The 11,500-nt window shown below is 45.1% G+C and overlaps 1 pseudogene across 1 annotated transcript in view; it reads left to right on the forward strand.

Moving 5' to 3' along the window:
• The window catches only part of LOC311121538 (PDZ domain-containing RING finger protein 4-like), a 53,641-nt pseudogene extending 42,365 nt beyond the window's left edge, over positions 1-11,276 (forward strand). The window contains exons 4-8 of the transcript in view: positions 1,381-1,479; positions 6,282-6,344; positions 8,161-8,367; positions 9,405-10,289; positions 10,436-11,276. The product of the transcript in view is annotated as a PDZ domain-containing RING finger protein 4-like (transcript). The remainder of the gene's footprint in view (positions 1-1,380; positions 1,480-6,281; positions 6,345-8,160; positions 8,368-9,404; positions 10,290-10,435) is intronic.
• The last annotated feature ends 224 nt before the right edge of the window (positions 11,277-11,500 follow it).

Raw genomic sequence — 11,500 nt, forward strand, 5'->3', positions numbered from 1 at the left:
TCCATATAGCCATTGGACGTCTGTCAGTGATGTTCCTATTGGCGGATTCATTGCTAAATATACAAGCAGACACATTTTTTCCATTCTATGAAAGACTACAACTTGTGTTGGGCGGTGCTTCATGCTCTGGCCCCTGTCCTTCCTCCGAGGCAGGCTTTTTTGTAAAAGAGGCTATATCAACAATTCTATTTTTACCTCTAATTGAGAATCTTCCGTTTTGTTGTGAAGGAAAAAAAATAGATGGTATCGCATCACTTCTCAACTGTCGTTGAAATTGATTCCCTAACAGTTCAGTCTGATAATCTTTGATCACCGCATCATTCTTGATAGCCGCAAGCCACTAGGAGAATCAGGGTGAATCTCTGGTAGGTAGAACGGTGAAAGGTAACACATTTTTGCGCTTGTTTGTAATTAGCACAGCCAGGCACAGAACAACACACAGGCATGATGACAAATATTAGTGAAAAACAAACGTTTACAAAAAAACCTTGCCAAGAGAAGTTCTGAGATGACTGTGTGTTGGAGGTTCCAAGTAAACAACGGCATTATTGAAGTTGTGGCCACGCCCCCTTGTGGCCACGCCCCCTCTACCTTCGCTATGAATGCCAGACTATTTGGTTCACTTTTTGGTTCCTGATTCTACCAGTGAAATGAAAATGTCAGAGTTCTAGCTTGTGGTTTGGATAATTGTGATGTTTATGATAAAAACGTAATGATGCTAATATAGCAATGACTATATGCCATGGCAGAGCCAGGGTGAAATTCCCCTTTAATGAACAACTGGAACAGGGCTTGATGGGACTGGAGTCTGAACCCCACTAGAGTGAATAGTGAATATTTCATCACCGTGGTAACCACAGCCTACTCCGTCTGGGGATCTACTCTGGCTCCTAGCTGAATATCATCAGTAGAAATTAGCAGAGGGCCTTAATGCTGGAAGCATTCATTTTAAGAGGGTCTGTATAATTATCTCATACTTACCGGTATCTAACTTTAGAAATAGATAATTCACCCTTCTGTGTCACTAACCTACTTCCTACACAATGATGCAGAATGAAGTCAGTACCATATGTTGATATGAGCATAGATTTAATTTCCTGGCAACAGCTCTCTAGTTAGTGACAATTCTCAGAGACTAAGCTCAGAGTATTCATAAAGCGTTTCAGAGAGTGCTGATCTCCCCCTGGTCCATCCATTATAACCTGAAAGGCTAACTGATCCTAGATCAGCACTCCTACTCTGAGACGTTTTTGGAATATGGGCCCAGCTTTTGAACTTGAAAAGAACAAGGTCATTATGAAGTCTGTTCAGGTAACACATCTCTGTTGGACTCCTCTCCTCTCCGTTGTGAATTCTCTCTGTTCTGTTCTGTCTCTACAGCAGGTAGAGCTGTGCCGGCTCAACAGTCAGGAGAAGTTGGGTCTGACGCTGTGCTATCGGACTGACGATGAAGAGGATACAGCTATCTACGTCAGCCACGTAAGCACCACCACCATCACCACAAATCCTTAGGGGCAACTCAGACTTAGGAAATGTACGCCTTTCTTACACACGCCTTTCCTACGCACTTCTCAGTAGTTGGTATTCAGACTTACCTTATGGCGTGGTTCCCTAGCGTGCTGAATAAATGTAATTCAACTGCTGAAAAACCTCCCACTTGCTGGCCAACAGATTTTCCTGTGGAGTTCATTCAATAGTGGTTTCAGTACATTTATCTAAAGTCATCACTTTACATTTGGTGTACCTTTCATTATAACTTTCTCGACAGGCTCACTAGAATATATTGAGAGAACGGTTCAGAATATTAGGGATCAATTAAAGAAAACCATCAATTGTAAATACACGCATATTCGTTTCCTTTTCAGCACCAGTTGTTAGATTTTAAAATACTCTGATCTTGTATATTATTTAGGGTTAGGAAAGTATTTATGAATCTTTTTTTTTTTTTTTTGTTTGGAGAGCCTTTATGCACAAAATATATCGGTGAATCAAAAATACAGTGGTTTTATTCATCCTGAAAGTTGCCATATTCAATTGTTCAATCCATGAAATATTAGAAGGTGAGAAAAGTGTCCAATAGGGGTTGAGCAGTAGTCCTATAAATCTATCCTAATAATCCTCACTAATCACGAAACTGTGATGACAACGGTCCAGTCGTGATGGTCTGAGTTCCATGATGATTCAATAGACTCCATGCCCTAAATTATTGCACAACTTGTAATACGTTCGCCTGATACAGTATGATCCACTATTACTAGCGATCCTCAGGAACAACCACATGAACGTGACAGAGGAAGGTAAACTAACGATGTAATGGAATGATGCAAAACGTAAGGAAACAAACACTAAAGTGACAGTTATAAATGTATGTGAGTATAACTGAAGGTGGCTACATACAGTGAGGGAAAAAAAGTATTTGATCCCCTGCTGATTTTGTACGTTTGCCCACTGACAAAGAAATGATCAGTCTATAATATTAATGGTAGGTTTATTTGAACAGTGAGAGACAGAATAACAACAAAAAAATCCAGAAAAACGCATGTCAAAAATGTTATAAATTGATTTGCATTTTAATGAGGGAAATAAGTAATTGACCCCCTCTCAATCAGAAAGATTTCTGGCTCCCAGGTGTCTTTTATACAGGTAACGAGCTGAGATTAGGAGCACACTCTTAAAGGGAGTGCTCCTAATCTCAGCTTGTTACCTGTATAAAAGACACCTGTCCACAGAAGCAATCAATCAGATTCCAAACTCTCCACCATGGTCAAGACCAAAGAGCTCTCCAAGGATGTCAGGGACAAGATTGTAGACCTACACAAGGCTGGAATGGGCTACAAGACCGGTTGGTGCGATTATTTGCAAATGGAAGAAACACAAAAGAACTGTCAATCTCCCTCGGCCTGCAAGATCTCACCTCGTGGAGTTGCAATGATCGTGAGAACGGTGAGGAATCAGCCCAGAACTACACGGAAGGATCTTGTCAATGATCTCAAGGCAGCTGGGACCATAATCACCAGGAAAACAATTGGTAACACACTACGCCGTGAAGGACTGAAATCTTGCAGCGCCCGCAAGGTCCCCCTGCTCAAGAAAGCACATATACATGCCCGTCTGAAGTTTGCCAATGAACATCTGAATGATTCAGAGGAGAACTGGGTGAAAGTGTTGTGGTCAGATGAGACCAAAATTGAGCTCTTTGGCATCAACTCAACTCGCCGTGTTTGGAGGAGGAGGAATGCTGCCTATGACCCCAAGAACACCATCCCCACCGTCAAACATTACGCTTTGGGGGTGCTTTTCTGCTAAGGGGACAGGACAACTTCACCGCATCAAAGGGACGATGGACGGGGCCATGTACCGTCAAATCTTGGGTGAGAACCTCCTTCCCTCAGCCAGGGCATTGAAAATGGGTCGTGGATGGGTATTCCAGCATGAAAATGACCCAAAACACACGGCCAAGGCAACAAAGGAGTGGCTCAAGAAGAAGCACATTAAGGTCCTGGAGTGGCCTAGCCATAGAAAATCTGTGGAGGGAGCTGAAGATTCGAGTTGCCAAACGTCAGCCTCAAAACCTTAATGACTTGGAGAAGATCTGCAAAGAGGAGTGGGACAAAATCCCTCCTGAGATGTGTGCAAACCTGGTGGCCAACTACAAGAAACGTCTGACCTCTGTGATTGCCAACAAGGGTTTTGCCACCAAGTACTAAGTCATGTTTTGCAGAGGGTTCAAATACTTATTTCCCTCATTTAAAATGCAAATCAATTTATAACATTTTTGACATGCGTTTTTCTGGATTTTTTTGTTGTTATTCTGTCTCTCACTGTTCAAATAAACCTACCATTAAAATTATAGACTGATCATTTCTTTGTCAGTAGGCAAACATACAAAATCAGCAGGGGATCAAATACTTTTTTAGCTCACAACATGATACAAATATTTTTTTTTAAATACAGTGAACAGTCCAGGCATATAATGAAAACATTCTAGAAATCATAAATCAACTTGATAGGTATGTTTCAGTTTGCTGCCATATGACTGGTTTTACATTTGTCTCCAGTGATCATAAGGTAAAATAGAACTAAAACAATTGTCATTTACAATCCCTTTATCCAAACGGCTTACTCATTTACCTAGCTCTTATCAATAGGTCTTATCAATAAGTAAATCACAGTACATGGGGAATGGTGTTATTTCTATCTGAAAAAAAGAAAGCAGATGTTGTTCCACTTGGAACCGAGAGGTTGCTCAACCACATTCATCGTTTCATCGTGCGTAAAGGTGGTGGAATAATTGGGGAATTAAGTCAAATTCAGAATACAGCGTATCTGTAGACACCTCCGCCACACCTTAATTTGTTTGATCTCCACCCGAACAAATAGCGGGTGAATAGCATGCTGTTCTCATGCTTAAATTCAAGGTCAGAGTACACATAGAGAGAAATGGGTATAAAAAAGGGATACGTTCCATTTATGCTCATTTAACTCTGGTCGGAATTCCCCCCGAGACTCGATCTTCCCCAGAGAAGTGTCCTGTTGGTAGGACACAGATCTATCCATGCCCCCCTCCTGAGTCTGGTTCTCTGGCATACGGTAATGTGACAAACTGCACTCCAAGGGCTTGGTTAAAGGAAGGGAAGAGACACGGCGTGTTAGAATAAATCAAACAAGGAATCCCACCGCATATCAATTACCTTTTATAGTCAGAAGCAATTAAAAGATAACCGTGAATTCCCATTTGATAGCATATACGTTGTGGAATATTGACTGACTTCAAATGAATTAGGTGTTAAGGAATGAGGAAGTGTTTGAATGTTTGCCAAGCAAATAATATCTATTCCGCCCCGAATGAACCATGCATGGAGAGAGGAGAGGAAAGTAAGTCAAGTTTGAAATACTCCCCTCGTTCTGTTCAATATTCTAATTGAGGATTTTAATTAGTCCACAGTGAGTGACATCCTTCCTTCTCGTCTCCTGCAAAGTGTAAAATGACACATTTTCCCGCCACCGCGTCTGCATACCAAAGAGCAAAGAGACAGTTGAGTGGAAATAATCTCTCTCAGACTAAAGTAAAACTGAAGCTCTCATTCTGGTGGTGTGTGTGTGTGTGTTCGTGTGTGTGTGTGGTATTGCCTTGCTCTTACACCAGCTTTCTCTTCAATAAACCGAAGCGTTACCTCAGGTAAAGTAGGAACAGCACCTGCAGTTGCCTCATACCCTAGGAACAGCACCTGCAGTTGCCTCATACCCTTCTAACATCATGTAATAACCCAAAACAGGGTATTTGTCTAACTTTTGATTCCAGAACATGCTTATCAGCCTCATTAAAATGTATTTTTGTAGATAATGTTGGAGTCACTTTTCTTGTGGAAGCGTAGGTATGCTTTTCCTGTTGGTTTTGAACACGTATGTACATCTCTTGATCTTGACTGGGAGAGCTACAAAGTGTTTGAAATAATCGCAGAGAAATTGAAGCGGTATTGAAATCATACCAAATAGATTAGATTCCCTCATAAACGTATCCACTGGGATTGCCTGTGAAAAATATGAAATGTTGATATTATTTAAATTATAAATATCTACACGTTTTCAGCTTAATAATTTCTGACTTTTTAATATGCTTCCACTGTTTCTTTTCTCTTGCTGAGGGCTTTATTTTGATGTTCAGTTCTTTGATGAAAGAAATGCTTGTGTTTGATTAAGACCGAATTTCAAAGGTAGGAAGGAAAAAAACAGAACAGATAGCTTCAAGGGAACGATTCGACATTCGATACAAGCACTCCTCAAAAATGAAAACAAAATATGGAGAAAATCAATAAATATTTAGATTAATTCCCCTTACTTAAATCAGGCGGGAAGACGGTTGTTGACATCAACATCAGTGTTATCTTGGTGGACAGCTACCACACTAATAAACCTCAGATGCTACAATCCATACCGTCATATTTCAAACTATATGGGAACATCCCAAATGGCACCCTATACTCTATATAGTGCACTACTACCCAAAAGGTTCTGATCAAAAGTAGTGCACTATTTAGGGAAAAGGGTGCCATTTGGGACAAACATGCCATTACCATGTGAAGTTGAGCTCAATGGAAGCGTTGAGGTCGGCGTTGTATTGTAAAAGCAATATCTTCAGATGATGATGATGATGATGTTGACACAAAGAGAGAGCAATGAAGGTGTTTGATAATGATCCACCAGCTGTCTGTTCTAGCAGACAGTGTCATGCCAACAGTAGTAACTTGTGTATCTGTGTCTGGATTGTTTTGTTTGTTCAGGTTGGACCCAATAGCATCGCTGCCAGGGATGGGCGCATTAGGGAAGGAGATCGAATATTACAGGTACGTATTTTCATCTCAAGACCAATTGCATGAGCACGCACGCACACACACACACACACACACACACACACACACACTCTAAGGCACCTGTAAAGCTCTCTTCTACGAGCAGAGCTGTTGTTGTCTCGGGGCTGCAGATCATATGCATATTTTATGGATACACTTAAGCTGGGAAATGAAAGTCCTTAGTGTTGCTTTCACACAGCAGCACCACATCCTCCCTGGCGGGTCTCTCTCTCTCTCTCTGAAAACTGTAGAGCCACCTGGGGGGTCAGACACAGTGATACCTGCAGCTAGACTCCCACATCAGAGGGAGAGAGAGGAGTGTGGAAGTGGGTTTGAGTGTGTGTGGTTGTGTGTATATGGTGTGTGTGCGTTTCTGATTTTACTATCCTTGTGGGGACCAGAAGTCCTCACAAAGATAGTAAATCAAGGAAAATTCGGACAAGTGGGGACATTTCGTTGGTCCCCACAAGGAAAAAGGCTATTTTAGGCTTAGGGGTTAGGGTTACAATTAGAATTAGGGTTAGTGTTAGGTTTAGGAGTTAAGGTTAGGGTTAGGGTTAGGTTAAGGGTTAGGGAAAATATGATTTTGAATGGGAATCAATTGTTTGGTCCCCACAAGGATAGTAAATCAAATGTGTGTGTGTTAGGTGTGTTATGTGTGAACAGAGATTAGAAGTAGTAGTCAGTGCTTTTCTACACTCCCCAGTAGTAGCAGTCATGATGTTAGGTGACTGGTGGCCTAAACCCTGCACAGTCTCCTCCGATTGGAGGGCTATGTCCCTGTTGTATTCTGATTGGAGGGCTGAGCCCTGGTGTTCTCTGGGTCCTATTATCTCTCTGTGACAACCCCATTACTCTGCAGGGGAAAGATGAACGCCACCTGTCACAGAACAGTTAATTGTATGTCTGGATGGGCGCAGTGCTGCGCTGAGACGAGCCTTTCATGAACACCATGCAGCGCTCTCTCTCTCTCTCTCTCTCTCTCTCTCTCTCTCTCTCTCTCTCTCTCTCTCTCTCTCTCTCTCTCTCTCTCTCTCTCTCTCTCTCTCTCTCTCTCTCTCTCTCTCTCTCTCTCTCTCTCTCTCTCTCTCTCTCTCTCTCTCTCTCTCTCTCTCTCTCTCTCTCTCTCTCTCTCTCTCTCTCTCTCTCTCTCTCTCTCTCTCTCTCTCTCTCTCTCTCTCCCCCATGGCTGTGGCTGGACCCCACACTCCCTCTTTAATCAATGCAGAGTAGAGACAGTACACAGAGCAGACCAGACATCCTCTGCCTGCCTGTGAAAGTGTGAATTCATAATTGACTGGAGGTGCTTTTCTCAGAGAGACGGAGAGGTGGAGGGAGCGATTAAAAGGGGGATAGTTTCCTCAAACACTCCATCTTCTGTGATGGAGGGAGTTAAGTGAATGACTGTGATGTGCACGGTATAGGAAGGGAGTCATTTAAAGGGGGATGGTTTCGTCAGTCAGTCAGGAGTTAATGAGTGTGAAGCTTTTCTTTCTTTATCGCTGTATGTACAGTACACTATGTGAGTGAGTGTGTACTAGATACAGTACTTTCTAATCTCTTTGTGTACTAGATACAGTACATTCTAATCTCTCTGTGTACTAGACACAGTATTTTCTAATCTCTTTGTGTACTAGATACAGTACTTTCTAATCTCTTTATGTATGTGTTTTACATAATTGCTTCATTGATTCTTCTTCTGTGGTGGAGTTTAGTTGTCAGTGAGTGTGAAAGACAGTGACAGGTTCTCTTTCTTAATCAGTATGTGTGAACTATATATTTTCTCATCTCTTTACCTACGTTCTACCAGATCAACGGCTGTGACGTACAGGACAGGCAGGAAGCTGTCGCTCTCCTGTCCAGTGAGGAGTCCAGGAGTATCGTTCTCCTGGTGACCAGACCAGAGGAGGCGTGGCTTGATGAGGAGCACAATGAAGTCCTTGAGGAGCTGAAGATGGAGATCCTAGAGGAGAGGAGGAACGAGGAGGCGCAGAAGACAGGAGGAGGAGAGGAGCAGGTGAGAACAGCCTGGGGAAGGCCTGGGGAAGAGAATATGAGCTGGACATAGTTGGTCATTACATTTTACATTTACATTTTTACATTTAGCAGACGCTCTTATCCAGAGCGACTTACAGTTAGTGAGTGCATACATTATAATTTTTTTATACTGGCCCCCCGTGGGAATCAAACTCACAACCCTGGTGTTGCAAACACCATGCTCGACCAACTGAGCTACACAGGACCATTATACACTGAGTGTACAAAACATTAGGAACACCTTCCTAATATTGAGTTGGGCATGGACTACAAGGTGTCGAAAGCGTTCCACAGGGATGCTGGCCCATGTTGACCCCAATGCTTCCCAAAGTTGTGTCAAGTTGGCTGGATGTCCTTTGGGTGGTTGACCATTCTTAATACACACGAGAAACTGTTGAGTGTGAAAAACCCAGTAGCGTTGCAATTCTTGAAACACTAAAACCGGTGCGCCTGGCACCTATTACCATACCCCGTTCAAAGGCACTTAAATATTTTGTCTTGACATTCAACCTCTGAATGGAACACATACACAATCCATGTCTACATTTTCTCAAGGCTTAAAAATCCTTCTTTAACCTGTCTCCTCCCCTCCATCTACACTGATTGAAGTGGATTTAACAAGTGACATCAATAAGGGATCATAGCTTTCACCTGGATTCACCTGGTCAGTCTATGTCATAGAAAGAGTTCTTAATGTTTTGTCCACTCAGTGTATATCATTATAGATAATCATCATGTTGACTCCCTGTATAAATCAAATGTAAATAAAACATCCAAACAGATCATATTTCAATGTTGAGAGTACAGATGTCTAGGTGTTGCTATTCTAAACAGTATAGATGTCCAGGTGTTGCTATTCTAAACAGTATAGATGTCCAGGTGTTGCTTTTCTTAACTCTTAAGAGCTTGTACTAGGATTTGGGCTGATGCATGTTGATATGTTATAGAATATTTTTTTATCTTCTCTACTTGTTTTTTTACACCCTCTCTAACCAGAACTCTTTGTTCTCTTTCCAGGCCAAGCAGCTGGAGGAGGATGACGTCATGACAGACACGGCCACGTGTTCGTCCAATACTCAGGACAAAGACAGCGGTATGGGGACGGGGCGCAACGAGGAGAGCTCCGAACAGGAAGTCCTCCTAGCCCGTGTACATCGGAGGCCTGCCCAGGGCCTGAGAGACCGATGGAGGGCCGAGCATGGCCAGGGGCTGGGCAGGAGGGTGGTGCCCTCGGACACCCCGGGACCCAGGGGTCTGATCCAAGCCCAGGACGGCGAGGGCGGAGTGGGGTTAGGACTGGAGTGTGACAGCCGCTTCCAGCAGCTCGTGGAGCTCAAGTGCCAGATCCGTAACGGCGGGGAGTGTGGTGTGTACTACAGCAGGAGAAGCACCATGGAGTGCAGCCTGACGGAGCAGAGCGGGGTGGGGGTCAGTGATGGAGGAGGGATGGAACAGGAGCTGAGGATGTTGAACGAGGAGCTGAGGAGTATCGAGCTGGATGGAACAGGAGCTGAGGATGTTGAACGAGGAGCTGAGGAGTATCGAGCTGGAGTGTCAGAGCATCATGCAGGCCCACCAGCTCCGCAAGACCAAGAGGGACCCCCCCTGCGCCCCTATCTGCTCCCCAGGACGGAGCCCCAAAGACGGGCGTAAGCGGCATGCCAAGCTGGCCGATATCAACGAGCATCCAGGGGAGAGGCCGTGGGACAGCGACAAGCTAAGGGGGGACAAGGACAGCTCCAGTGCCTATAACACAGCTGAGAGCGCCAGGTCCACTCCTCTAGGCATGGAGAGATCCCCGGACCACTCTCTACAGAGACGCATCAGCCTCACCAACCAGAAGAACCTCCAGAGTACAATGGCAGCCTCCGGCCAGTCCATCTCCATCCCCATCGCAGACAGGTATGTAGTCAATCAATCAAATGTATTTTATTAAGCCCTTTTTAGCCTTGAGTTTAGAAAGGTGGGCCATCAGCCGGAGGGTTCCGGTTCCAATCCCGGGTCTGACATTTCTATTATAGACAATGGATAATAATGTTATTTTTCAGAGAGCTCCAAAGTGGGACCTCGACTGGGCACAGCCGACAGGATCCCAACCCCAGCCCAGGCACCACGGTCATCTCCAGCAGCCCCGACCAGTCCAACCCCTCCCCCTCCGAGTCAGACCCGGCCCTGCCTGCAGACGACGAGCGCTGTGACCGCACCAGGAGCCACCGGGGGCCACCCAAGGTCCCTACCTACCCATCCCCCTACCACACAGCCCCCCAGCAGGGCCAGGGCGCCTCTCCGGCCCACGCCAGACACCTTCAGAGCTACATGCAGCAGCTCCTCCAGCAGACCTCCAGTCTGGAGACCTACTCCCAGTCCCAGCTCAGCCTCCTCAGTGTCTGCCGGGAGCGCTCCGGCCGCCCGGGGGAACCACGCCTCGAGTGGAAGGTCAAAGTTCGAGCCGACGGGACGAAGTATGTAACCCGGCGCCCGGCGAGGGACCGAATTCTACGAGAACGGGCGCTGAGGATCAGGGAGGAGCGTAGTGGAGGGATGACCACGGACGACGACGCTATGTCCGAGATGAAGATGGGGCGGTACTGGAGTAAAGAGGAGAGGAAGCAGCAGCTGGCCAGAGCCAGGGAGCAGAGGAGGAGGAGGGAGTACATGCAGAGGAGCCGGCTGGAGTGTCTCAGAGAGGGGCCGGGGAGCGGGGCCGAGGGCCGTAAAGAGGTCAACATCCTGGAACTCAGCCACAAGAAGATGATGAAGAAACGCAACAAGAAGATCCTGGATAACTGGATGACCATCCAGGAACTAATGAGTCACGGGGCCAGAGCACCTGAGGACCAGGGGACTAAACAAGTACACAATGCCTTCCTGTCTGTTACTACAGTATAGGACCACAGCTCTGGGTAGAAGTTACCCTGTACACACAGATTTAGGATCAGTTGAAACTACCCAGGTCGGGCATTAACTATTTGGAGGATAATGCAACTGACCTCAGATCAGTGTCTAGGGACAACCTTGCCTCATACCCCTCTCTCTCTCTCTCTCTCTCTCTCTCTCTCTCTCTCTCTCTCTCTCTCTCTCTCTCTCTCTCTCTCTCTCTCTCTCTCTCTCTC

Source organism: Coregonus lavaretus (assembly GCF_964263955.1).
Source record: "Coregonus lavaretus genome assembly, contig: HAP1_SCAFFOLD_545, whole genome shotgun sequence".
NCBI classification, from domain to species: Eukaryota; Metazoa; Chordata; class Actinopteri; order Salmoniformes; family Salmonidae; genus Coregonus; species Coregonus lavaretus.